The sequence below is a fragment of the Setaria italica genome, chromosome I (assembly GCF_000263155.2).
Source record: "Setaria italica strain Yugu1 chromosome I, Setaria_italica_v2.0, whole genome shotgun sequence".
Taxonomy (NCBI): domain Eukaryota; kingdom Viridiplantae; phylum Streptophyta; class Magnoliopsida; order Poales; family Poaceae; genus Setaria; species Setaria italica.
Genome location: NC_028450.1, coordinates 17993108 through 18018984, shown reverse-complemented (window position 1 = coordinate 18018984; position 25877 = coordinate 17993108). Strand labels below are relative to the sequence as shown.

Below are 25877 nucleotides of genomic sequence, written 5' to 3'. Positions count from 1 at the left end.
AACACCCTTTCAACTCCTCACCAGATCACCATTGCTGAAGACACAGGGAAGATGCAGGCGATGATCGACCAGGCTCTCATTCACGCGCTGATCAACCAAGCTGCAGTAATGACCAACACCGTGCATAACGCCGTCCTTAGCACTCTCTATGGTGGAAGTTTTGAGGGGTTTCACGGTCCAGCGTACGGGCCACCTAGGAGCGTTCCAATCGGAAGTGTGATGACTCCATCTGCGGTAGGTCAGTCGGCTTCTTAGCCGATCTAGGTGTCAAGTGGGGGTTGTGGTGTTGCACTACTTCAAAACACCAACGTTGCGACACCCTCGCTCACTCAGACGGCAAACCAGCCTGCTCCAGCATACTCCGTGCCATCGCCATTGCCAGCATCGGCGCCATGGGAGGCAACAGGGATGCCATTCGGACCTATCTAGAATCCGACCACTAGATATGGGATGCTTCCATGATCATTTGTTCCAGCCATGAGGTCTCCAGTACAATCACCATCACCATCGGCTCCGCAGCCAACGGTCCAGCATTATCAACAAAATCCATCAGAAGTCAGTAGGGAGGAAGGTGTTCCGGATCTTCACAGAGATGAGTCACCAATAGTGGTGTACGATAAGACAACCGATGTGTTGTGGCACGTTGATCCTCCTCGTTAGCAAGCATCGACTCCTTAGCAGATGATCCAGCCACAGCCTCTACAACATACATCGGCTATCCAACAACCGATCGTGGTGCCACAGATTCAGCAACAGGTGCCGGCAGTCTAGCCAATGCTCCAACCTATTGTCCAGCAACAACCGCAACAGGTTGATTGGGCTGCAAAGATAGCCGAGGTGATGCAAGATCAGTTTGGGCTAAAACCTAAACTGCTGACCTACACATACAAGACGCCGTACTTGCTGGCCTATGATATGTTGCAATTCCCTCACGGATACAAGGTGCCCGATTTCACTAAGTTCTCAAGCCAAGACAACACATCTACGGTGGAGCATGTCAATAGGATCATCATTCAGTGTGGGGAAGAAGCTGTGCAAGATGCTCTAAGAGTTCGGCTATTCTCGTCATCCCTATCCGGGTCGGCCTTTCAGTGGTTCATGACACTTCCACCTAACTCCATCATCAACCTAGGCCGATCTGGAGAAATAGTTCCACAAGTACTTCTTTGCTTGGGTTCATGAGATGAAGCTGACAGATCTAACCAGCCTCAGGCAGCGGAGTGATGAATTGGTGGCCAGCTTCATCCAGCGATTCAGAGAGGTCAGGAACAAGTGCTACAGTTTGGTCTTGAGCGATAGACAACTAGTCGATGTGGCTTTTCAGCGGCTCCTACTGCACATCAAAGAAAAGTATGCTTCGAAGGAGTTCGAGAGTCTGAGCCAGACGTGCGCCCATTTGATCAGAGGAAGAACTTCTAGAAGAAAATGGTGTACATTGAGTGTTCGAACTCAGAGGGAGAGGCAGAGATCGGTTTCGTAGAATGGGTTAAGACCAAAAAGCCGATCTTATGCCCGTACGGCAAGAAGGAGCCTGAGAAATTCGGGTTCGATATCTCCAAGGCTGATAAGATCTTTGACTTACTGCTGCAAGAAGGGCAGATCAAGCTCTCACCATACCATATGATCCCGTCGATCAAAGAACTTAAGAAGATCAAGTACTACAAGTGGCAATATGCCACATCTCATGACACCAACGAGTGCAAAGTCTTCCGCCAGTAGATCCAATCAGCTATTGAGCAAGGAAGGCTCAAGTTTGAAGCTCCATTGAAACCAGCAAAGCCGATGAAAATCGACCAACATCCGTTCCCAACCAATATGGTGGAAGTTGGGGGCAAAAGCGCACATCCCACAAAGGTGTTGACATCAGAATCGGCCAGGAGGAGTGGATCTGTGAACCCTAAAGTACAGGTGTCGGCCAACGACGTCAAAGGAAAGGGTTAGTTGCAAGAAGGGGAAAGCTCAGAAAGGCCTCGCTGGCCGATCACCTCCCAAGAGTTGCTCAACAAGTCCCAAAGACAACAAGAATAGGTGAGGTGCCTGGAAGAGATGATACGCCGCCATGAAGACCACTGGAGATGCCCGTTCTTCATATACTGCTGGGAGGAGGGAATCAAGCTACCATCGATTGACAACTGCCCTGAGTGCAACGGATCATACCAAGACAACCGATCATCCAAAAGGCCGTGCTTTGATGACAGGAATCAAAAGCCAATCAGCTGGGATAGGTCTTACCATGATGACCAACGCATCCTAGTGCGTGATCGGCTGGGGGGTAGAGTCAGTATACACGATTGGCTGGGAGGGTAGGTTTAATGTACCTAGCAGACTGGAGAAAAGGGCCATTGCAAGGGTCCTCAATGAAGAGCCTCTGTGCCGTTAACTAGAGCGGCGGCGTGTGCCATAAGACAAAGCAGTAGAACATCCTAGATGGTGCCCAGCAGGTTTGACTAAGTCCCAGGAGAGGTGGGTCCAACGCCTGCGACAATGGGAGCAGCAGGAAAAGGAACAAAGTCGTGCTTCGGAAAGGAAAGGGGTCAAATCCCAGCTGTGGCATGTCAAAGACAAAGCTGATGATGAAGATAACATTCCTAGATCAGCTGCCGATATCAACATGGTCTTCATCTTGCCAATGGAATTCATGGCTCCAACCGACCACGAAGCAACAGAAGCAGAATAGGGGATGGCACAGTTAGCCTTGGAGCCGATGTTAGCCACCTTTGAAAAACCTGAAGACGAAAAACGTCGGCACCTGAAAGCTCTCTTCCTCAAGGGGCAAGTCGATGGGAGGCCAGTTACCAAGCTTTTAGTGGATGGAGGCGCAGTCGTGAACATCATGCTATATGTCATGTTCCGCAAGCTTGGAAAAGGCAAAGAAGACTTGATCAAAGCAGACATGATGCTAATGGACTTCGAAGGAAACGTCTCCCCGACCCGGGGGCACTCTGCGTTGACCTCAACATCGGTAGTAAGACCCTACCTACTACTTTCCTTGTCATTAATGGTAAAGGGTCCTACAACATGTTTTTGGGACGAGATTAGATTCACACCAACTGTTGCATCCCATCTATACAATGCATCAATGTCTCATCCAATGGATCGATGACTTGGTTGAAGTGGTCACCGCCGATTCTTCCTTCAGTATCGCTGCAGCCGACGCACAACAATGGAACTAGGAACAAGTCAGCTGCATATCTGGTAGAGTTTGGGACACAGACTTCCTGAAGATATTCAATTTCGGGCTACAGCCGATCCAAGTAGTCGGCTCTGAAGAATCGTCCTGATGGATGAGTTTACCCAAGAAGATGGGAAGCTGGGGCACGGTTTACGTCAGCTGACGAGTTAGAGATGGTAGATCTTGGAGATGGGAGCAAGTCAAGGCCGACGTATATTAGTGCTAAGTTAGATCCTGAGTATAAGCGCAAATTAATTATGTTGTTAAAAGAATTTAAAGATTGCTTTGCTTGGGAGTATCATGAAATGCCTAGTTTAGATCGATCTATTATCGAACATCGGTTGCTAATAAAGCCAGGATATCAGCCGTATCAGCAGCCTACGCGACGTTGCAATCCAAAGATATTACCTGATATTAAGGCCAAGATCACAAGATTAATTGAAGCAGGGTTTATTAGGTAGTGTCAGTATGCTGAGTGAATTTCTAATGTGGTTCCTGTGTACAAGAAGAATGGAAAACTGCGCGTTTGTATTGATTTCAAGAATTTCAATCAAGCCACTCTAATGGATGGTTATCCGATGCCGACAGCTGATGTGTTGATAGATGCCGCTTCAGAACACAGAGTTATCAGTTTCACGGATGGCAATGCTGGATATAACCAAGTATTAATGGCCGAAGAAGATATTTCTAAAACGGCCTTCAGGTGTCCTGGGCATACATATCAACGGGCTATGAATTACATCTTCCATAAACTTATTGGCATCCTAGTGGAGATTTATATCGATGATGTCGTAGTCAAATTGAAAGGGTATCGGGAGCACTTAGCCGATTTGCGTAAAGTCCTGGAATGCACAAGGAAACATGGGTTGAAAATGAACCCGAAGAAATGTTTTGGCATGTCGGCTGGGCAGTTCTTGGGATTCATGGTCCATGAATGTGGCATTGAATTTAATCAGAAGATCATTGGTGCTATTAACTAGGTTGTGGCTCCGCAAAATTAGACTGAGTTGCAGTTGTTGATCGGCAAGATCAATTTCATCCGAAGATTCATATCAAACCTGTCTAGAAGCATTCAATCTTTCAGCCTGTTGCTTAAACTAAAAGCCGATCAAGAGTTTGTTTGGGGGGCAGAGCAGCAAAAGGCGTTGGATGATATCAAACAATATCTGGTGTCACCTCCAGTGTTGGTTCCTCCACAAACTAACAATCCATTCAAGTTGTACCTATCAGCTGATGAGTGTGCTATTGGGTCGGCTCTTGTCCAAGAATTTGAAGGGGAGGAACGACTAATTTATTATGTGAGAAGAAGGCTCTTGGATGTAGAGACCAGGTATTCTCCAGTCAAGAAATTGTGCGTGTGCTTATATTTCTCCTGCACTAAGCTTAGACACTATTTATTATCTGCCGAGTGCTTTGTGGTATGCAAATATGATGTGGTCAAATACATGTTGTTATTGCCGATTTTAAATGGAACGATTGGGAAGTGGATTCTGGCTATGTCGGAGTTTGATCTAAAGTATGAATTGACTAAAGATGTCAAAGGGCAAGTCATGGCCGATTTTGTTGCTCAGCATTGTGGGGTAGAGGTTGCTATTGTTCAAGTAGCCCCATGGACTTTATTCTTTGATGGATCTTCGTGTGGGACTAGATCAGGAATTGGCATAATCCTGATATCACCTCAGGGGCCAAACTACAAGTTCTTGCTACCAATTGAGGCTTCTGCTACCAACAACCAGGCTGAGTATCGAGCCGTTTTGAAGGGGATCCAATTGCGGAGAGAAATCAAAGCTGATGCCGTTGAGATATTTGGGGACTCTATGCTTATTATCAACCAGCTGACTGGAGGATGTGAATGCAGAGATGATATTTTGAGAATTTACTATGAGCAGTGCCTTCAGTTACTTAAAGAGTTCAAAAGTGTGATTATTGAGCATATTCCCAGAGATTATAATGAGGATGCTATCAAACTTGCTCAGCATGCTTTTGGTTATCGGCTGATTTGTGGTGCTATGGCCTTATAGTTGATTGCTTATGATAGGAGGAAAGAGATAGCAGATTACTTAAAGGATCCTTCCAAGAAAGTCGATAGGCGAGTTCGATTTCAGGCTTTGAAATATGTATTGCTTGAGGATAACCTTTTGTTATCAGACGGTTGATGGAGTCTTGCTTAAATGCCTTGGAGTCGAAGAAGCCAAGAATCTGATGGGTGAAATCCATGAAGGGGTTTGCAGAGCTCATCAATCGGCTTTCAAGATGAAATGGATGATTAGAAACAATGGGTATTATTGGCCGACGATACTTGAAGATTGCTTTAAATACTATAAGGGTTGTCAAGATTGTCAGAAGTTTGGAAACGTGCAAAGAGCCCCGGCATCGGCTATGAACCCTATAATAAAGCCGTGGCCATTTAGGGGTTGGGGTATTGATTTGATCGGCTAGATTTATCCAGCTTCAAGTAAGGGTCATAAGTTCATATTGGTAGCAACAGATTATTTTACCAAGTGGGTCAAAGCAATTCCCTTAAAGAATGCGACATCGGCAAGCATGGTTGATTTTGTCAAAGAACACATCATCTATCGATTTGGTATTCCTCAAACTATCACGACCAATCAAGGGACAATGTTCACTTCAGGAGAGTTCAAAGAATTTGCTACTAGTATGGGAATCAAATTGTTGAATTCTTCTCCATATTATGCCCAGGCGAATGGCCAAGCTGAATCATATAACAAGGGGATCATTAAATTAATTAAGAGGAAGATCGAAGAGCAGCCAAGGCACTGGCACACTACGTTGAACAAATCCTTATGGGCATATTGGATGGCTTCTCACGGAGCCACAAAAGTATCCCCTTATCGGTTGGTTTATGGACATGAAGTAGTTCTACCTTAGGAGTTAAAAATTGGGTCTAGACGTGTGTCATTGCAAGACCAGTTAACAGCCGAAGAATACTCTACTTTGAAGATTATGATGATGGACCAATTCAACGTCAATCACAAGTGCCGCATCCAAGAGTTCATCAAAGCATTCAATGGGATCATCCCGTTGACAACATCATTGGAAATATCCAAAGAGGGGTAACTACTTGTTCATGTTTAGCAACCTTTTGCGGGTGTTACTTGTTTGTTTCTTCTTTGGAACCTCTCAAGCTAGATGAAGCACTTGATGATCCGGATTGGGTGATTTCCATGCAAGAAGAATTAAACAACTTCACAAGAAATGAGGTATGGGAGTTGGTTGAAAGATCCAAGCAAAATGTGATTGGCACCAAATGAGTTTTCCGGAACAAAAAAGATGAACATGGTGTAGTCAAAAGAAACAAGGCAAGGTTAGTTGCACAAGGTTTGACTCAAATTGAAGGTTTGGATTCCAGTGAGACCTATGCACCCGTAGCTAGGCTTGAGTCAATTCGTACTTTATTAGACTATGATACTCACCTCAAGCTTTATCAAATGGATGTGAAAAGTGCATTCTTGAATGGCCCTCTATCCGAGTTGGTGTATGTGGAACAACTGCCAGGCTTTGAAGATCCTAAATTTCTCAACCATGTGTACAAGCTCCAAAAGGCCCTCTATGGGCTTAAGCAAGCTCCTAGAGCATGATCTGAATGCCTTAAAAATTTTCTACTCAAGAACAATTTTATAGTGGGCAAAGCCGATTCTACTCTTTTTACTCATAAAGTTGATAAGGATATCTTTGTTTGACAAATATATGTTGATGACATTATATTTAGTTCTACTAAGCAAAAGTTTTGTGAGGAATTTAGTAGGATCATGACCAAAAGGTTTGAAATGTCCATGATGGGTGAATTGAAGTTCTTTCTTGGATTTCAAGTCAAGCAAATGAAGGAAGGGACTTTCGTATGTCAAACCAAGTACGTAAAGGATATGCTCAAAAAGTTTGACATGGTCGATGCTAAGCCCATCAAGACAACCATGGCATTGAATGGACATCTCGATCTCAATGAAGAAGGAAAGTTGGTTGATCAAAAGGTATATCGCTCCATGATTGGCTCTCTACTTTATGTTTTTGCATCTAGGCTGGATATTATGCTTAGTGTGTGCATCTATGCAAGATTTCAAGCCAATCCTAAGGAATGTCATTTGATGGTTGTTAAGAGATTTTTATGATATTTAGTATACACTCCTAACCTTGGCTTATGATATCCCAATGGCTCCACTTTTGATCTACTTGGCTATTCTGATTCGGATTATCCCAGTTGCAAAGTAGACCAAAATAGTACAACGGGAACTTGCCAATTCCTTGGTAGATCCTTGGTATCTTGGAGCTCTAAGAAGCAAAATTTGGTTGCTTTATCCACCACCGAAGCGAATATGTGGCAGTCGATGCTTGCTGTGCCCAACTCTTGTGGATGAAGCAAACGTTGAGTGACTTTGGTTATGAGTTTAGCAAGATCCCACTCTTGTGTGACAATGAGAGTGCTATAAAACTAGTTAACAATCCAGTGCAACACTCCCGAACAAAGTACATAGATATAAGACATCATATCGTAAGGGATCATGAGGCTAAGGAAGATATTGCTTTACGTCATGTGAGCACCGAAAGGCAACATGCAAATAACTTCACCAAGTCTCTAGATGAGCAAAGGTTTTGTACTTTGAGGAATGACATAAATATCTTGGATTCTCGTAACTTGCCTTGACTTATTGCATATACTTGATTGTTGACTAGATAGGAAAAATGGATTTCTTTATGTTGAGTTTCTTTCAAAACTTGGATTTTGATCTTTGGATCAAAACTTGACTCAAGTGATCATTGTTATGTAATGTTGCTTGTTGCCTGATCACTAAGTGTCAAGTTGTCGTATATGTCCATAAGCCATAAATCTCAAAATCTCAATATTTATCTATCTCAAAATCAATTTTTTGGAAGCTGTCAAGTACCTATTGGAACTTCCAACACACCACTGGAACTTCGCAACTATCGGAAGTATCAGCAAATGCTACAAGGTTTTACCCCTGATGCAACAGCCTAAAAGTGTGGCAATATACTAAAAATAGTTGCAATAGATAAAATTGCAACACAAAAATTTCGTTGGCAGGCGTTGCCATAGTAACCGTGGTCTAAAGTTTGCACCACGACTCATTTTGGTGTTGCAATAGGTTTTTCCCTATTGCAACACAATGGAGTGTTGTTGCAACACCATGTAGTGTTCCAAGCCATAGTATAATGAACCATCGTAATAGCACACCCAGTGTTGCCAGAAATACCTGTTGCCACATACCCAAAGAGTGGCAATAGGTGCACTAGCAATAGACCTTATTGCCACACATCAATAGCATTTCAATAGATGGACCCTCTATTGCCACACTATCCCTGTGGTTGCTATAGGTGGAACCCTCTATTGCCACGATAAATATTTGGTTGATACAGTTAGCCTCTCTATTGCCACGCTATCTATGTGGTTGCTATAGGTGGAACTCTCTATTGCCACACTAAACATTGTGGTTGCTATAGGTGCAGCCATCTATTACCATGATAAATGTTTGTTGCTATATCATATATTGCAACGCCAAATTATTATGTCGATAGTCCATATTGCAACACCTTGTTTGCTTCAAACAATAATTGCATGCCGAACAATATATGATGAAAGAAACATTTAGACATCCATTTAATCCAAAATATGCTTTGTTCGTATAATTCATTAATGAAACCATCCAATGTCAAACTTAGTCAATAACACACACAACTGAAACACATAAGGTATCCAACTCACACTAGCTTGTTTGAACATATACAAATGTAATAAGCTATGTCTAGCACTATAGAAAAGGTTGGCTTGACATTGACCATCCCATCACTTGTGCACTCCACTCAAACTCTATCTTGCTCCGACCAGTACTTGTACCTGTCGTTGTGGTAGCTACGAGTTGTGTTTGTGCGGGCTGCTATCTTGGTTTTGCTGCAAATCAATAGATGGAGGGAAAATTAGGCCCCATACTAAGGACTATCACATGACAACATTAAACACTCTTCAGTTCTCAAACTACCTGCTGATGTGATATTTCTTCACTTTCTGTAGTTACATTTTCTTGACCCATGTTTGTTGTAGCAGCAACCTCTACAATTTGTCCCCCATCTTTGTTAGCCTGCATTTGAATTTTGGTCAGAAAAATCATGAGTGGAGTTTGAATGTACAAAAATGATGTTGTTTATGCGTTCAAATTTCCGTACATGCACTTAACCTGGAAAAGTTCCACAATAAAAGCACTCAGATCATTAACCAATTTTCACAAAGAGCCAAACCGGAATCCAATTAGCCAAGTCAAACTTCTACAGAATAACTAAAATTTGAAATTTCTTGCACGGGAATAATATATTCTCATTACATATATAGTAACAAGTGACAAAGGCTGACCACACATAGACAATATCCAATAACATGAGTGAAAGAAAATGCAAACAGTTTGAATTGAAAAACATAGATGACTCATAGTGAAAAGTGATATGGGACAGCAGAACTAAACCTCAATTTACCATTTCAAGTTCCCCTATCTCATGGCAAAAAGAAGTTGAAATAATTACAGACTACCACAGAGCGCATTTGAATAGCAGTAATTAAAGAGTTTGTACACTGTACAGTAGCTGAAACATAAAAAGCATGCTCTGGGTTCCTTGCTAAAAAGCTAGTTATCAGTATGTGCGTACCTTACTACAGACCACATTGGATTCCAAGACTCAGGATGAACTGCAAAGCATAGTAATAATGAGCATTATTTCATACCTAATGTGATGCAAAAGCAACTATAATCCAGAAACAGTTCAGAACTTACATTCACTCATTGACAAGCATATTCTTTTGTGTGGCGCAAACCTGCCGCTAGGGGTTGTCATGTTGTACAGTATTGCATGATCTCTACCTTCAAAGGGTGTGCCTTTACTTCCTTCAAGAACATAGTCTAGCATACAAAGTAAAGGAAGCACATAAGTAAATTTAACCAAGAACATATCTCATCTATTACTATTTGACAGGTTGGTGCACATAACTAGCGGGAACCTTTTTCAGCATGTATAGCGCTGGCCATTACTGTTGCACTTGATAATTGTAGTTATGCCAATGCAAATCCTGACGTTGGTTTGTTATATGCTCAGCTGCACCGGTGCAATTAGGAAAAATTCAAAGGGAAAAGCACTTAGAGCTAAAAGTCTATGGCAACAGCAACCATGAACCAAACAAAGCTTTGTAGAGTGATTCTGACCAAACTAATTCTACACTGAACCAAGCATACATATGCAGTCCAATGTCAGATCGAGCTGTGACAGAGGAACAGGGGAAGGGGAATGTGATCTCACCATTGTCCCTGATGGACACAAGAACTTACCTCAGCAGTCCACTAGACTAGTCCACTACTGCTGCTGGAAGCCTAGTTCTTCTACACAGCTCCTAATTATGCATCATCAATCAGTTCACTTTAGTTACAAATTTATGCAATGTGGCACCTAGTTTTCTAGTCATGAAGAATTACCTTTGTGAATGCAAAAAATCTTATCTTGCAAACACCAAGGGTAGCATATTGAGCAGTTATACATTTTCACAGCCTTTTCCACAATGTGGATGAAGGTCAAGATTGTTTTTACCTGTTTACAATGGTGTGATCTTGGAGATATAGACAGATGCTATAGTTCAGATCAAAACACACTTTGCAGGAAAATATTTGGCAGGTGATGAGACACCCAATTCAGTAACAAGGAGTCCAAATAAATGTACAAAATATGGCATATGAGCTGGTGCTATCAGCAGATAGGGAAAAAAACATTTCAAGCTAAAGCTTCAGGTACAGGCACCAAAACAACTATACCGATTTCTCCCAGCATATTACCACTCTATGTTTTTCTTTGTGCATCGCTTATTTAATTTATTATTCCAAGCCTTAAGCAATGTTAGTTACCGGTCTGTGTTATTCATTCTACATCACTTATTTAATTTATTCTTATAAACCATAAGCAATGTTAATCTAGCCATCATCATTCCATGAATGCAATCAAGTTGACACTGTCTAGAGAGACTCAGTATTAACAGTAGTACAATCCAAACAAAAAAAGAAACAGAGATTACTAGATGCCATCTCACCTGCAAGGTGTCCTAACAAAACCATTTAAATTGTTACAATCAGGAACCATAATCTGTAATATCAGTTACAACATAGATAGATATATTACCATTTAAAGTAGCCTGATTGCAAATAGTGTTATGTGTGGACACAAAAACTTAAATTGTACATCCAATTGTTTCCGGACTAGCAAATGATGATTTATATGCGTGCAAAAACCTAAAGTATTTATAATCAAGTAGTCTATTCATAAATAACAGCATGTGAAAGCACAAAAGCTTTCTCACAAATCCTGCCTCGGCGTCAAGCATCGTCATACCCTTATCCATGTATATCCTGCAAATTATAGGCAATCAAAATAAGTTATTGTGCAAACAACTGGGAAAAGCGACTGCAACAATTTACGGTTTTAAAGGAACTAGCATCAAGCAATGATGAAATTAAACATCCGGACACCTGTAGTGAGCTAATACCCTGCACAATCGTCCACATTTACATAGAGATTTGAGCAGAATTTGGCACAGGAGGGTGCTAATATGAGTAAAGTAGCAAAGTATACTCTGCATGTGGGGATGGAGGGGCAGCTTGCGCCGTGGGGCCATCCAAAGTTGAGGGGAAAACCTACAGGGGTGAGATTGGCTGCCGGGCACCGGGGCTGCCGCATTCTCATCCTCGTGCTATGGTACGGAAGGAACTCCCGCTGTCCACCAATCGCCATGATGCAGCCACCTAGTGGTGCTTCGGGACGGACCAAGGGCTAGCTAGAGACGGTCGGGGCGGATCTGGCATTAGCAAACGAGCTCTTACCGCCGTGCCGAATCTGCCCACGGGGTCTCGTTCGCTGGGCCACTGTTGGGCATGCACCCCCGACCCACGAGTAGGCCCTGAACGACCCACTAAGAGGCGTACTCAGACATGATCAAGACAAGGGGGCTACGCAGTAAGAGGCGTATCCCACTCGGACTAGTTAAGTTTGCATATGGAAACTACTCGGTTTACACCGAGTAGAACTCTGTAATCATACCCGACTAGGATTCAAACTTTTAACCCTGCCCTCCCGAGTATATAAGGGCGGGCAGGGACCCCCTACAACTCCAGTTCATCTAAGATCAATACAACCAACTCACAGGACGTAGGGTGTTACGCGATCTAGCGGCCCGACCTTGTGTAAATCGTATTCCTTGCGTCACCATCGACTCCTTGATTCTCGACTGTCCTTACCGCACAAAAGACAACCTAGGGTACCCCCTAGGCGGGTTGCCGGTCTAAAACACCGACAGCTGGCGCGCCAGGTAGGGGAGCTCGTCAAGTTTCTCTACGCAAGCTCGATGGCACCTGTTGTCATCAAGCCTGTTTTCACCTTCGAGGCAGCAGCAACTTTCGTTTACGGATCCTGGCTTTGTATCGCCAGCAACGTTAGATTATTTCAGTGTCAAATCATCAACATCCAGGAGAAGAAATCTCTCAACAAAAGCTTTTCTCAGCCAAAAATAGAGGATTCGGCCAGGAAAAACCAAAATTTCAAAATCAACAACCCCGAGTTCGACTACGCGTCGGAATCGACCCCAGTTCGAACTAGTCGGTCCCAGTCACTTTACAAATCGACTTCGACTCCAAAATGGTTCCCATATGGACTCCGCAATGCAGTCAAAGTCTACCAAGGTCTCCTCACTCGAACTCAACTCGAACACGGGAAAGATGAAGATGACGACTCCGACTTGGACTATGTCCCAGAGATCTCGCTGTCAGGACCAGCCCAAGGTCTGGTAATAACTTGAACATTGCAAGGAAGATTCGTTCACTGGCCAGGAATGAGACCATCCCTCCTCGCCCGCGACTATGAGTCACGCCTCGTCGCTCAAATAGACAACCTCCCGTACCAGGAAGGCGTCCCACTCACTTCAAGCCGCGAGGAAAGTTCCACAGAAATTGCAACATCAAGCTCTGGAAGCTACTACCCAGACAGAGAAGTCTTTGTTATTACTTAAAATAACAACGCGGGTACTAGCCAACAGAGAACCCCTCGACGAATAGCACAACTCGACAACGTCTCAGAAGACGAGTCATCAGCTAACGCCCCACAAGATGAAACTTCTGATCAAAGAAACCAAAGGAGGATGCGCAATGTTACTCGGGCTGAACATCGACAAATGCTAGCTACAAACATTCCCATCACAAACCTTGAAAGAGCATTTGACGCAGTACAAGCTCAAGAACACAACACTCCACTCGCGGCAATTGCCTCGATCAACCTTATATCAATGCTCATACCTCGAGATAGAGACAACAAAGTCATAGCTCAACTCGCGCAGTGAGGCGTGGGACTAATTGCGCAACTCGCAGAACAAGCTTACAAGCTACTCGACAAGGAATCACCAATCCCGTCTATTCCCGCATTACAGCTCATCAAGAGGGCAGTAGAGGTGCTGTAGTTAACAACGACTTCCACGAAGTACAAAGGAACAACAACGAAGTAGTCAACCAACCAAGGCAACATAGCCAAGGTCCAAGTAAACACAATGTTCCAGTATGACAAAAAGACGTTGGAAAGGTTAGCTGCACCAACTCCGCAAAAAGTCCTCGCCATATCCAAAAAAATTATGAAGTATCGAATTTCAGCGATCTGCGAGAAATAATCAACAGTCGACATAAGCGAGAAGTTGACAATTACAACCACTTTCCTGCCTTCACGAATCGTGTAATGAGGACAAGATTACCCGAAAAGTTCAAACCAACAGGAATTACTAAGTATGACGGCAAGCAAGACCCAATTCAATGGCTGCGATGCTACTCGCTGGCAGTCCAGGTAGCTGGGGGCAATAACGACACCAAAGTCATCCATTTTCCCATATGCATGGAACCCACGCCCCTAACATGGCTTGAGTCACTCAAGCCTAGATCAATCGACTCTTGGGCAGACTTGACAAAAGCTTTCACCAACAACTATGCCAGCTCCATGACTAGACTGGGTAACAAGATCAACCTAAGTCAAGTAAAACAAAAAGAAGAAGAAACCCTACGCGACTACTTGCGGCGATTCTTTGAAAAGAAGGCCACTATAGTTGACATTTCAGAAATAGACGTCATCGAGTGCTTCCAAAATGGCCTCTATGATCGATGAACATACCAAGACTTTGGCAGACGACGACCAACCAATGTCAAGGACCTCAAAGTCATGGTGCAACAATGGATAGACGAAGAAGATAAAGAGCGAGAACAATTCGGCTCTCACCACAACCGCGGACACGACAATAACAATAATGACCAGGATAGAAATCGACATAGCGATACCCGAAACAACATTTTGACTTATCAAAATCGCAAACGGAAACCTAAAAACACCATTGCTTCCATGACTAACTCAGGGAAGAAAGGATCCCACAAAAATGATGAAGGGCCAAGCTTCATCCAACTACTCAAAAAATAGTGCCCATGGCACCCAACTAGCAAACACTTAGCAATAGACTGCTACAGCATGCGCCGAGTAATGCAAGATTTGCCCGCACCACCACCTCCTGAGGAGTACAACAAGAAAAAAGATAAAGGCAAAAACAAGGTCCACAACGACAAAGAAGGAGAAGGCGACTTCCAGACCACCTCCAAAACAGTCAACGTCATTTTCGGCGGAATCCCAGGCACCGCATCCAAGCGATCCAGCAAATTAGTACTTAGGGAAATCATGGCCATCGAGCCAACAGATCCGACACCGCTAAAATGGTTAGAAGTACCCATAACCTTCAGCAGAAAGGACCAGTGGACAAAATTCTCAGAGCAAGGCCGATTCCCTCTAGTACTCGATCCCGTTGTTGCAGGATCAAAACTAACAAAGGTACTCATTGATGGTGGAAGCGGACTCAACATCATTTTTGCCAAAACACTAAGGAAGATGTGCCTTGACGTCACGAAAATGCTCACTCCAACAGATTCACCCTTCTACGGAATCGTACCAGGAAACGCAGCCATACCACTAGGACAAGTCGTCCTGCCAGTTACTTTTGGAACTAAGGAATACTACCGAACCGATTACATCAGATTTGAAGTCGCCGACTTCGAGATATCTTAGCACGCCATACTCGGAAGGCCAGCTCTGGCCAAGTTTATGGCCATACCACACTATGTTTACTTGGTATTCAAAGTGCCAGGGCCCAAGGGAGAACTAACGCTACGAGGAGACTTACGTGGATCTTACGAGTGCGACACCGAAGCCGTGGAGATTGCCGCAACCTCTCAAGCACCTAGCCCTATGCAACAAGTTTTCACAGCTTCAAAGAAACTTCACCCAACAGAACTTGAGATCCCAGAAAACAAGTCGGGATCCATAAAAGTGAAACCAGCAAGTGAGAAAGACTTCAAACCAGTTGATCTCTAGACCGGCGACTCTTCTAAGACAACTCTGATTGGAACAGGGCTAGACCCTAAATAGGAAACCGCGCTCATCAGTTTTGTTCGGGCTAACCACGATATCTTCACCTGGAAACCAGCTGATATGCCCGGTGTGCCCAAGGAACTGATTGAGCACTCTCTAAACGTTGATCCCAAAGCTACTCCAAAACGATAGCGCCTCCGCAGGTTCGCCCAAGATAGACAAGAAGCAATCAAAAAAGAACTAGCCAAACTACTCGCAGCAAGATTCATCAAAGAAGTCTTTCACCCGAACTGGCTAGCCAATCCTGTACTCGTTCGCAAGAAAAACAACGAATGGAGAATGTGCATCGATTACACGGATCTCAACAAACACTATCCAAAAGACCCCTTTGGATTACCCAGGATCAACCAAGTAGTTGACTCTACTGCTAGGTGCGACTTGCTATGCTTTCTTGACTACTACTGAGCTTATCATCAAATAAGCCTCAAAGAAGAAGATCAAGCTAAAACAGCCTTCATCACTCCATTTGGGGCCTTCTGCTACAAAACAATGTCATTTGGACTAAAAAATGCAAGGGCAACTTACCAACGAGCTATACAGATGTGCTTCGAAAAGCAATTGCATCGTAATGTAGAAGCTTACGTGGACGACGTAGTTGTCTAAACAAGAAATCAGGAGGACCTAATCGCCGATTTGGAGCAAACCTTCTCAAGGTTACGAGCTTTTCGATGGAAACTCAATCCTACCAAATGTGTTTTTAGAGTACCTTCTGGCAAACTACTCGGGTTCCTCATTAGCCATCGCGGCATTGAGGCCAACCTGGAGAAAATATCTACCATGACAAACATGCACGCACCAGCCAGTATCAAAGATGTGCAAAAACTCACGGGCTGCATGGCAGCCCTCAATCGATTTATCTCGAGACTTGGAGAACGAGGATTACCCTTCTTCAAGCTTCTCAAATGACAGGACAAGTTCAAATGGACGGAAGAGGCAGACAAAGCATTAACGCAACTCAAAGACTTTTTGTCAAAACCACCAATCCTCACTGCTCCATCTCCAAACGAGGACTTGCTCCTATACATAGCAGCTACTACTCATGTCATCAGCACCGTAGTAGTAGTCGAACTGTCTGAGCCAGGCCATGTTTACAAAGTCCAAAGACCCGTATACTTCGTCAGTGAAGTACTCTCAGACTCCCAAACTCGGTACTCGCCAATACAAAAACTCCTTTATGCGATTCTGCTCACTTCATGAAAGCTGTGACATTATTTTCAAGAGCATAGCATCAGTCATCATGGACTTCCCGCTCGACGAAATCCTCCACAATAGAGACGCCACGGGTAGAATTTCCAAATGGGCAGTAGAGCTCAGAGCTTTATCCTTGGATTTTAAACCAAGAACAGCTATCAAATCTTAGGCTTTGGTCGACTTCATGGCTGAATGGACTGAAAAGTAAGTACCAACACCAGTCGAAAGACCAGAACACTGGGTAATGTACTTTGACGGTTCCCTCAAACTCGAAGGAGCCGGTGTAGGTGTAGGGATGCGAGGTCGGCTACACTAGCGCAAATCAAAATTTTCTATCGCATAAACCAAGAAAACTGCAGTATAAGGATCACAGGATTACCACTCGACGCACTGATGCAGAAGATGTAGATTCGCGTTGATGCAGCGAAGTCGATTAGTGTAGTCGAACGTAGTCGATCACGTCGACATCCAGCAGCTCCTCAGCAGCTCCTCAATAGCTCGTCCACGTGCAGCAAAATCACCCTCGTGCCGCGGCTCATCGGCGGCTCGTCGTGGCTCGTCGGCGGCTCGTCATAGCTCGTTGGTGGCTCGTCCAAGTGCTGTAGGCGCAACACCTCCAAGGTATCCACACATCCAGGAAGGAAGCGTCACAAGCCGGACTGCTAGATCCGCGAGTTGCAACAGGCGAGGGCGTGGGAGACACGGCAGATGTGTTTCGCCAAAAAGGTGTAAACCCTAGGGCACCTCCACCCCTCTATTTATAGAGGTTCCTGATGGGCCTCTGGGTCCGACGCCCATTAGTACTTCTAAACCTAATCCAACTCGAATCACATCCGAATTGGGCTTGCAGCCCCTTAAGTGTGTGACCCTATAGGTTCGGATACATATAGACATGGCCCGAGTACTTCTACTCGGCCCAATAGTCGGTAGCGGCCTCTAGCAAGACGTGCCAACTTCTATATGCATACGAAGATCATATCAGACGAACCATTACAATATTTTATACATGCTATTCCCTTTGCCTCATGATATTTGGTCTAGCTTCAAGCTAACCGCTCTTTCTCGATCCTGTGATTCGGAATCCCTTTGTAGGTCAACTCTTAACCGTACGTAGCATGGCCATGCATTTTCGGATCCGATCACTCGAGAGCCCCAGAGATATCACTCTCAATCAGAGAGGGGCAAATCCCATCTTGATTGACCATGTCTCACAGCATGCTTCTTGACAAACCCGAAAGCTACCATACCCTGTTACGGCGTAGCGTTTGATAGCCCCTAAGTAGGTCGAACCACATCTTGAATACATGCGACAATCTCAGGTCTATGGACAAAGCGTATATGTTGTTTAAAGAGAGAACTACTTCTCATGTTGGGTCAGTCCTAGCACATGTCTCCACATGTGCCCACATTATTAGTTCAACATCTCCATGTCTATGACTTGTGAAACATAGTCATCAACTAATACATGTGCTAGTCTAATATTCGTGTGTGTCCTCACATGAACTCCGACTAGGGACAACTTTAGAATAACCATACAAGTAAAGAGTTTCACACACAATTCACATAATTGCAAATCAATTCAAGTAGCCTTTAATGGATATTCAAGGAACACAATATAAATCATGGATACAAATGGAATATCATCATCTTTATGATTGCCTCTAGGGCATACCTCCAACAGTTTGAAGCTTACATACCTTTCCAGCATTTTTTGGATCGACAAAACCCTTGGGCTGTATCATATACACATCCTCAGCTTGGTTTCCATTCAGGAAAGCTGTCTTGATATCCATCTGCCATATCTCATAATCGAAATATGCAGCTATAGCTAGAATAATCCGAATGGACTTAAGCATCATTACGGGCGAGAAGGTCTCGACGTAGTCAACTCCTTGAACTTGTCGAAAACCTTTTGCGACAAGTCGTGCTTTATAGATGTGAACATTTCCATCCATGTCCTTTTTCTTCTTATAGATCCACTTGCACTCTATGGCTTTAACACCATCAGGCGGGTCAACCAAGTTCCAAACATGATTGTCTCCCATGGACTCTATTTCGGATTGCATGGCACTCTGCCATTTTTTGGAGTCTGGGTCCTTCATTGCTTCTGCATATGTCGCCGGCTCATCATTGTCCAACAATAATATTTCGCGCATTTCGCGGAGCCTTGCCAACCTTCGTGGTTGTGGCGGTGCTTCTCTTGCCATGGGTATCTCAACTTGTTCTGCTATGTTATCATCACTCATTAATTCTTGCCCGATCGGCTCATCTTGAACTTCTTCAAGATGCACTGTCTTTCCACTCTTTTCTCCTTTGAGAAACTCTTTCTCTAGGAAAACCCTATTCCGAGCGACAAACACTTTGCCCTCTGACCGGTTATAGAAATAATATCCCAAAGTTTCTTTTGGATATCCCATGAAAATGCACTTATCCGACTTGGTTGTGATCTTGTGCGATTGAAGTCGCTTGACAAACACTTCGCATCCCCAAATCTTTAGAAAAGACAAACTGGGAACTTTTCCAGTCCACATCTCTAATGGTGTCTTAACTACGGATTTAGATAGTACCCTATTAAGTGTGAAAGCTGCTGTTTCTAGAGCGTATCCCCAAAATGACAACGGTAGGTCCAACTGGCTCATCATTGATCGAACCATGTCTAACAAAGTTCAATTACGTCGCTCGGATACACCGTTTCTCTGAGGTGTTCTAGGCGGCGTAAGTTGTGGAACAATTCCACAACTCTTTAGATGATTGCTAAACTCGTAGCTTAAATACTCGCCTCCACGATTAGATTGTAAGGCCTTAATTTTCTTGCCATGCTGATTTTCAACTTCATTCTGAAATTCGTTGAACTTTTCAAAGGTTTCAGACTTGTGCCTCATTAAGTATACATAGCTATATCTACTAAAATCATTAGTGAAAGTTATGAAGTATTGGAATCCTCCTCTAGTCGTCGTGCTCATTGGTCCGCATACATCGCTATGTACGAGTTCCAACAAGTCTACTACTCTCTCAAGAAAACCTGTGAAAGGCGTCTTGGTCATCTTGCCTAGCAAGCAAGCCTCACATGTCTCGTATGATTCAAAATCAAACGAAGTTAGAAGTCCATCAGAATGGAGCTTCTTCATGCGCTTTTCACTTATATGACCCAACGACAATGTCACAAGTAGGTAGGACTCAAATCATTAGGCCAAGGCCTTTTAGCACTTACATTACAGACAGGTGAACCATCAAGATTTAAAATAAACAATCCATTCACAATGGGTGCAAAAGTCATAAACATATCATTCTTAGAGATCACACAACCATTGTTTTCACTCGCAAATGAATAGCCATCCTTCATCAAACATGAAGGAGACATAATGTTTCGACTTAAACTAGGAACAAAATAACATTTATTCAATTCCATGATAAATCCTGATGGGAGGTGGAGTTGCATCGTTCCGACGGTCAATGCAGCAACTCTTGCATTATTGCCCACGCGGAAATCAACTTCTCCCTTTCTCAACGCTTCTACTTCTTATCATTCCCTACATCGAATTGCAAATATGAGCAACCGATCCAGTATCAAGTACCCAAGAATTAATAATTGTATCAGCGAGAAATATGTTGTCTATAACATTAACAACAAGCGTACCTGAGGTGGAAGTACTCTTACTTTCGCCATTCTTCAATGAAGCTAGGTATTGCTTGCAGTTTCTCTTCCAGTGACCAGGTTCGTGACAATAAAGCACTCTTTATCTGGAGCAGGTCCAGCTTTAGCCTTGGGCGCTGGGTTTGGCTTGGACACTCTTGCCTTACCCTTCTTATTCCAAGAATTGCCCTTCTTCTTGAAGGTAGGCTTGTTTTGTACAGCCATCACATGGCTGCTACTAGCACTTTTCTTAGTGTCAACTTCTGCTGTCTTGAGCATACCACACAGTTTATTCAGACCCTTCTCCGTCCCATGCATACGGTAGTTCGAGATGAAGTTCCCATAGATAGGCGGAAGAGATGAAAGAATGAAGTTAGTGGCCAACTCTTTACCCATTGGGAAGCCCAGCTTCTTCAATCGCTGAGTGTAACCAACCATCTTGATTACATGTGGTCCTACTGCTGCGCCTTCTGCTAGCTTGCACTCCAGAAAAGCTTTGGACACATTGAACCTTTCAGTCCTAGCCTGTGTCTGGAACATGTCCTTGAGCACCACGATCATATCGTGCGCCTCATGGTTTGTTTCAAACTGCATCTGTAGCTAGAGTTCCATGCAAGCAAGCATAAGGCAGCTTACCTCAAGATCAGCATCAAATGCCTTCTTGAAAGCAGCCTTAACGGTAGCAGATGCATCATCAGAAAGTACTTGTGGTAGTGGGGTGTCTAGAACATCTTCCTTTTTATCCGCCCTGAGAACAATTCTTAGGTTACGGATCCAATCCAAGTAGTTTGTTCCATTCAACTTGTCCTTCTCAAGGACCGAACGCAAAGCAAACGGTGTGGTGTTGCTAGGTGCCATTTAATCTACAACAAAAGTAATGCAAAATACACTAAGACAAACATATCCATGATAGAGCAAATCACATTAAACTATTTAATAGAATCTACTCCCACTAAAATCAATATTCCTCAATTGATACTTAGTGATTCAGGATCCACAACTAACAAGTCTACTAGTGAGCTTTAGCATCACCGCTAGCAAACAAGGTAGATCGGTAAGCATCTTCTTGCTAATCATATCACATATGAATCCTGTTGTTGGGTGACATCTCCATGTCTTGGCGCCCAACCTTTATGCGCCAAGGTCCTTAACTGTTAAGATAACCTTGTTAAGCAAACCAACCCTTATGCGTGTAAGTGTTCGATACAAACCCATCTAGTTAAGGAAAACTAGTGGCATCCTAATTTCATAGACCCACCACTAATTGTACAAGACATGGGACAGTGCAAGTTTTAGTTGGGAGGGCATACTAACTTAAACTTTGTGAGGGATCGTTCTACTTCTAACATCACACCATGCAGAAAGTAAAACATAAACATAATAGCATTTACACAGTTGTGACATAGTATGGCCCGTTTTCTTATGGTGATCTCCATCTCTACAGAACCTATTCACCATGGTGATCTCCATCTCCATGTTCCATGTGCGCCATCCTCCTGGTGATGAGTCCTCCAATAACTAGAAGCTGCTATTACGCCTAATAGCTAGTAAATAAACTAGTAATGAAGATTACATAGTTGCTTGGATCATCATAGATTGGTACGCAGACCATTAAATACATTAAAGTGACAACACATATGGCTCCAGCCGTGTTGCCGTACGCGCGACACGCAGGTCACGAATGAGTTACACACATGCATCACATATACAAAGGGCCATACTGATCACAAGATACATACATCCTGCAAAACAGAGTTAGGCGTTCTAACGTTCCAAACTTCAGAGGCCAGAAAATCCATCTTCGAAGTCAAATTTGGGAAATCTAATTTCACCAAAAAGGGAACTTTTTCTGTAGATCAATTTTCATATAAAATTTGCCCTGATCCCAGATCGTACCGAAAAGTTACGACTGATTTACCAAAGCATACGCACAAGGCAAAATCCTAACCCGGTAGTAGATCCAATCTACTATTGCACATCTCATGTGCGTGGCGTATGATCCTGGATCTCGATTCGACCAATCGCATTGATCTTCGCTCGCTGCAACTGGCATTACGTGTATCACTTAACTCCGATGGCAGAAACCCGACCGGTAGGAGTATGTTGTTACACAACCATTGCAGCAAGAACACGAAACCAGGACATAGATCAAACTGAAAACTCGTATATCTTCATATGCACACATCCCAAATCCAAAACTAAATAGCTACGGCTCTGATACTATTGTAGGGATACGAGGTAGGCTACACTAGCGCAAATCAAAATTTTCTACCGCATAAACCAAGAAAACTGTTGTATAAGGATCACAGGATTACCACTCGACGCACTGATGCGGAAGATGTAGATTCGCGTCGATGCAACGAAGTCGATCAGCGTAGTCGAAAGTAGTCGATCACGTCGACGTCCAGCAGCTCCTCAGTAGTTCATCCACGTGCAGCAAAATCACCCTCGTGCCGCAGCTCGTCGTCGGCTCGTCGTGGCTTGTAGGCGGCTCGTCGTAGCTTGTCGGTGGCTCGTCCAAGTGCTGCAGGCGCAACACCTCCAAGGTATCCACACGTCTAGGGAGGAAGCGTCGCAAGCCGGATGCTAGATCCTTGAGTTGCAGCAGGCGAGGGCGTGGGAGGCACGGCAGATGTGTTTCGCCAAAAAGGTGTAAACCCTAGGGCACCCCCACCCCTCTATTTATAGAGGTTCCTGATGGGCCTCTGGGTCCGAGGCCCATTAGTACTTCTAAACCTAATCCAACTCGGATCACATCCGAATTGGGCTTCCAGCCCCTTAAGTGTGTGACCCTATGGGTTCGGATACGTATAGATATGGCCCGAGTACTCCTACTTGGCCTAATAGTCAGTAGCGGCCTCTAGCAAGATGTGCCAACTCCTATATGCACAAGATCATATCAGACGAACCGTCACAATATTATGTACATGCTATTCCCTTTGCCTCACGATATTTGGTCTAGCTCCAAGCCGACCGCTCTTTCTCGATCCTGTGATTCGAAATCCCTTTGTAGGTTAACTCTTAACCGTACGTAGCATGGCCATGCATTTTCGGATCCGATCACTCGAGGGGCCCAGAGATATCACTCTCAATCAGAGAGGGGCAAATCCCATCTTGATTGACCATGTCTCACAGCATGCTTCCTGACAAACCCGAAAGCTACCTTTACAACTACTCTGTTACGGTGTAGCGTTTGATAGCCCCTAAGTGAGTCGATTCACATCTCAAGTACATGCGACAATCTCAGGTCTAAGGATAAAATGTACTTGTTGTGTAAAGTGAGAACTACTTCTCGTGTTGGGTCAGTCGTAGCACATGTCTCCACATGTGCCCACATTATTAGTTTAACATCTCCATGTCCATGACTTATGAAACATAGTCATCAACTAATACATGTGCTAGTCTAATATTGATGTGTGTCCTCACATGAACTCCGACTAGGGACAACTTTAGAATAACCATACAAGTAAAGAGTTTCACATACAATTCACATAATTGCAAATCAAATCAAGTAGCCTTTAATGGATATTCAATGAACACAATACATAAATTATGGATACAAATGTAATATCATCATCTGTATGATTGCCTCTAGGGCAAACCTCCAATAGCAGGCGTACTCCTCATCTCCCCAAATGGAGACCAACTCAAGTACTGCAAATCTTTTGGGAAGTCTCAAACAACAAAGCCGAGTATGAAGCATTGCTACGCGGCCTTCGTCTTGCAATCTCTCTCGGAATCAAAAGACTACTAGTATACGGCGACTCACTAGTCGTTATAAACCAAATCATTGACGAATGGGATCGAAACAAGGACAATATGGATGCTTACTGCAAAGAAGTCCGCAAACTAGAAAACAAGTTTTCAGGCTTGGAATTTCATCATATCGTCCACGACAACAACGTAGGTGCCGACGTATTATCAAAAATTGGCTCGACTCGTGCAGAAGTTCTAGCAGGAATTTTTGTACACGAACTCCATAAACCATCCATACCAAAACAAGTTACACCACCGGTGGTCAAGACTATAGAAGTCACTCGAGAAATTATGATGATAGAAGTTGACCTGGGGACACCCTTCATCGACTACATCAAAGATCATGTTGGCACTAAAGTTCAGCCGATTGAATCTCAGCGTCGGACACACGACTCGGGAGAATCTGCTTAACTCCTGTTCGGGTGATCGCCCTGGTACGGTTCGCGGCGTGCCAGCCAATCTGACCTGTTGATTGGCAAGGAAAGAAACGTGTCAGATCCCAGAGGTTGCGATCGGCTAAGATTCCGATCTCGAGGAAGCTTATCAGCGAATCGGCCGATTTGCTATAATAAGATAATCGGCTATAGCGCAGCCGACTACTAGGTAACGTTTGTGAAGAAAACTACTAGAGTAAACTAGACAACGCTACAGTAGCAACACTTGAAACAGGTCTAATCAGCTATGAAAAAGCGGTGGATAAGCGATAAAGATAAATAAACTGAAAGCTCTAATTCCAAGCTGGATAACTGGTGATAAAACTAGAATAGTAGGTAAAACCTAGAATTCTAGTAAATATCGATAACTGATGAATAAATCTAAATGAAACGACAGCGATGCGCCCGAAGTTAAAGCATTACTCGATAAACGGAACTTACAGAATCGGCCGGAGATCAAGTCGATGCAGCCCCACCAACCCGTACGAACTCGTGAAAGGAAGAAAAGTACTGGCGAAGTCGCCGACTTGAAAGTAAAGTACGAGGAAATAGTAGATTGTTGTATTGATTTGATGTGTTTTTTATAGATCTCTAAAGACGGCTATTTATAGCCTGTTACAACCAATCTTAACCGACTAGGACTCTATCTCTAATTTTAAACGAAAATGAATATTTACAAGCATAACTCGCATCGGAGTTGGTCGCTGCGCTCTTGTGGGCCAATCCCCCTTTATCTTCGTAATCCAGTTTAAGCCCATACTGGCCCAATTGCTCCAGCCTCTTAATCGGCCGATCTCTACCAACTCCATCCGCCAAAACACTGCAGTGTCAATCGGCCGATCTCCAACTATAGCACCAATCGGCCAATTCCCAATCGTGACCTTTTCATCTCGCCGTATCAGCTACTCCTTCCCTTTCTTGACGCCAATTCCACACGTGTCAAAATCTGGTGTCAACACATGACCCCCAGTTTTAGAGTAAAACATAATCTTTACTTTGAAATTCCTTTAAACTTCCCTTCCGAAACAAACGCATTAAAAATATCTTTCCATTTCACGGTCTTTTGCCTGATGATTGCAATCTTTTCGAAACGGGCGGCTGAGACAACCACTCCTCCCGAAAAATCGCATCGACGGCACGGTAAAAATCCCGCTTTTACCCCTTCTCAGACCGTCCTTAAATATCAGCACGT

At 43.8% G+C, this 25877-nt stretch overlaps 1 long non-coding RNA gene across 1 annotated transcript; it reads right to left on the bottom strand.

Annotated features, from left to right (window-relative positions):
• Positions 1 to 9080: 9080 nt before the first annotated feature.
• LOC105914744 lies at positions 9081 to 10459 on the bottom strand. The gene is made up of 4 exons (XR_001164483.2): positions 10191 to 10459; positions 9967 to 10092; positions 9842 to 9881; positions 9081 to 9282 (listed from the first exon to the last, which is right to left on the bottom strand). It is a non-coding gene; the product is annotated as an uncharacterized LOC105914744 (long non-coding RNA).
• Between the last annotated feature and the right edge of the window lie 15418 nt (positions 10460 to 25877).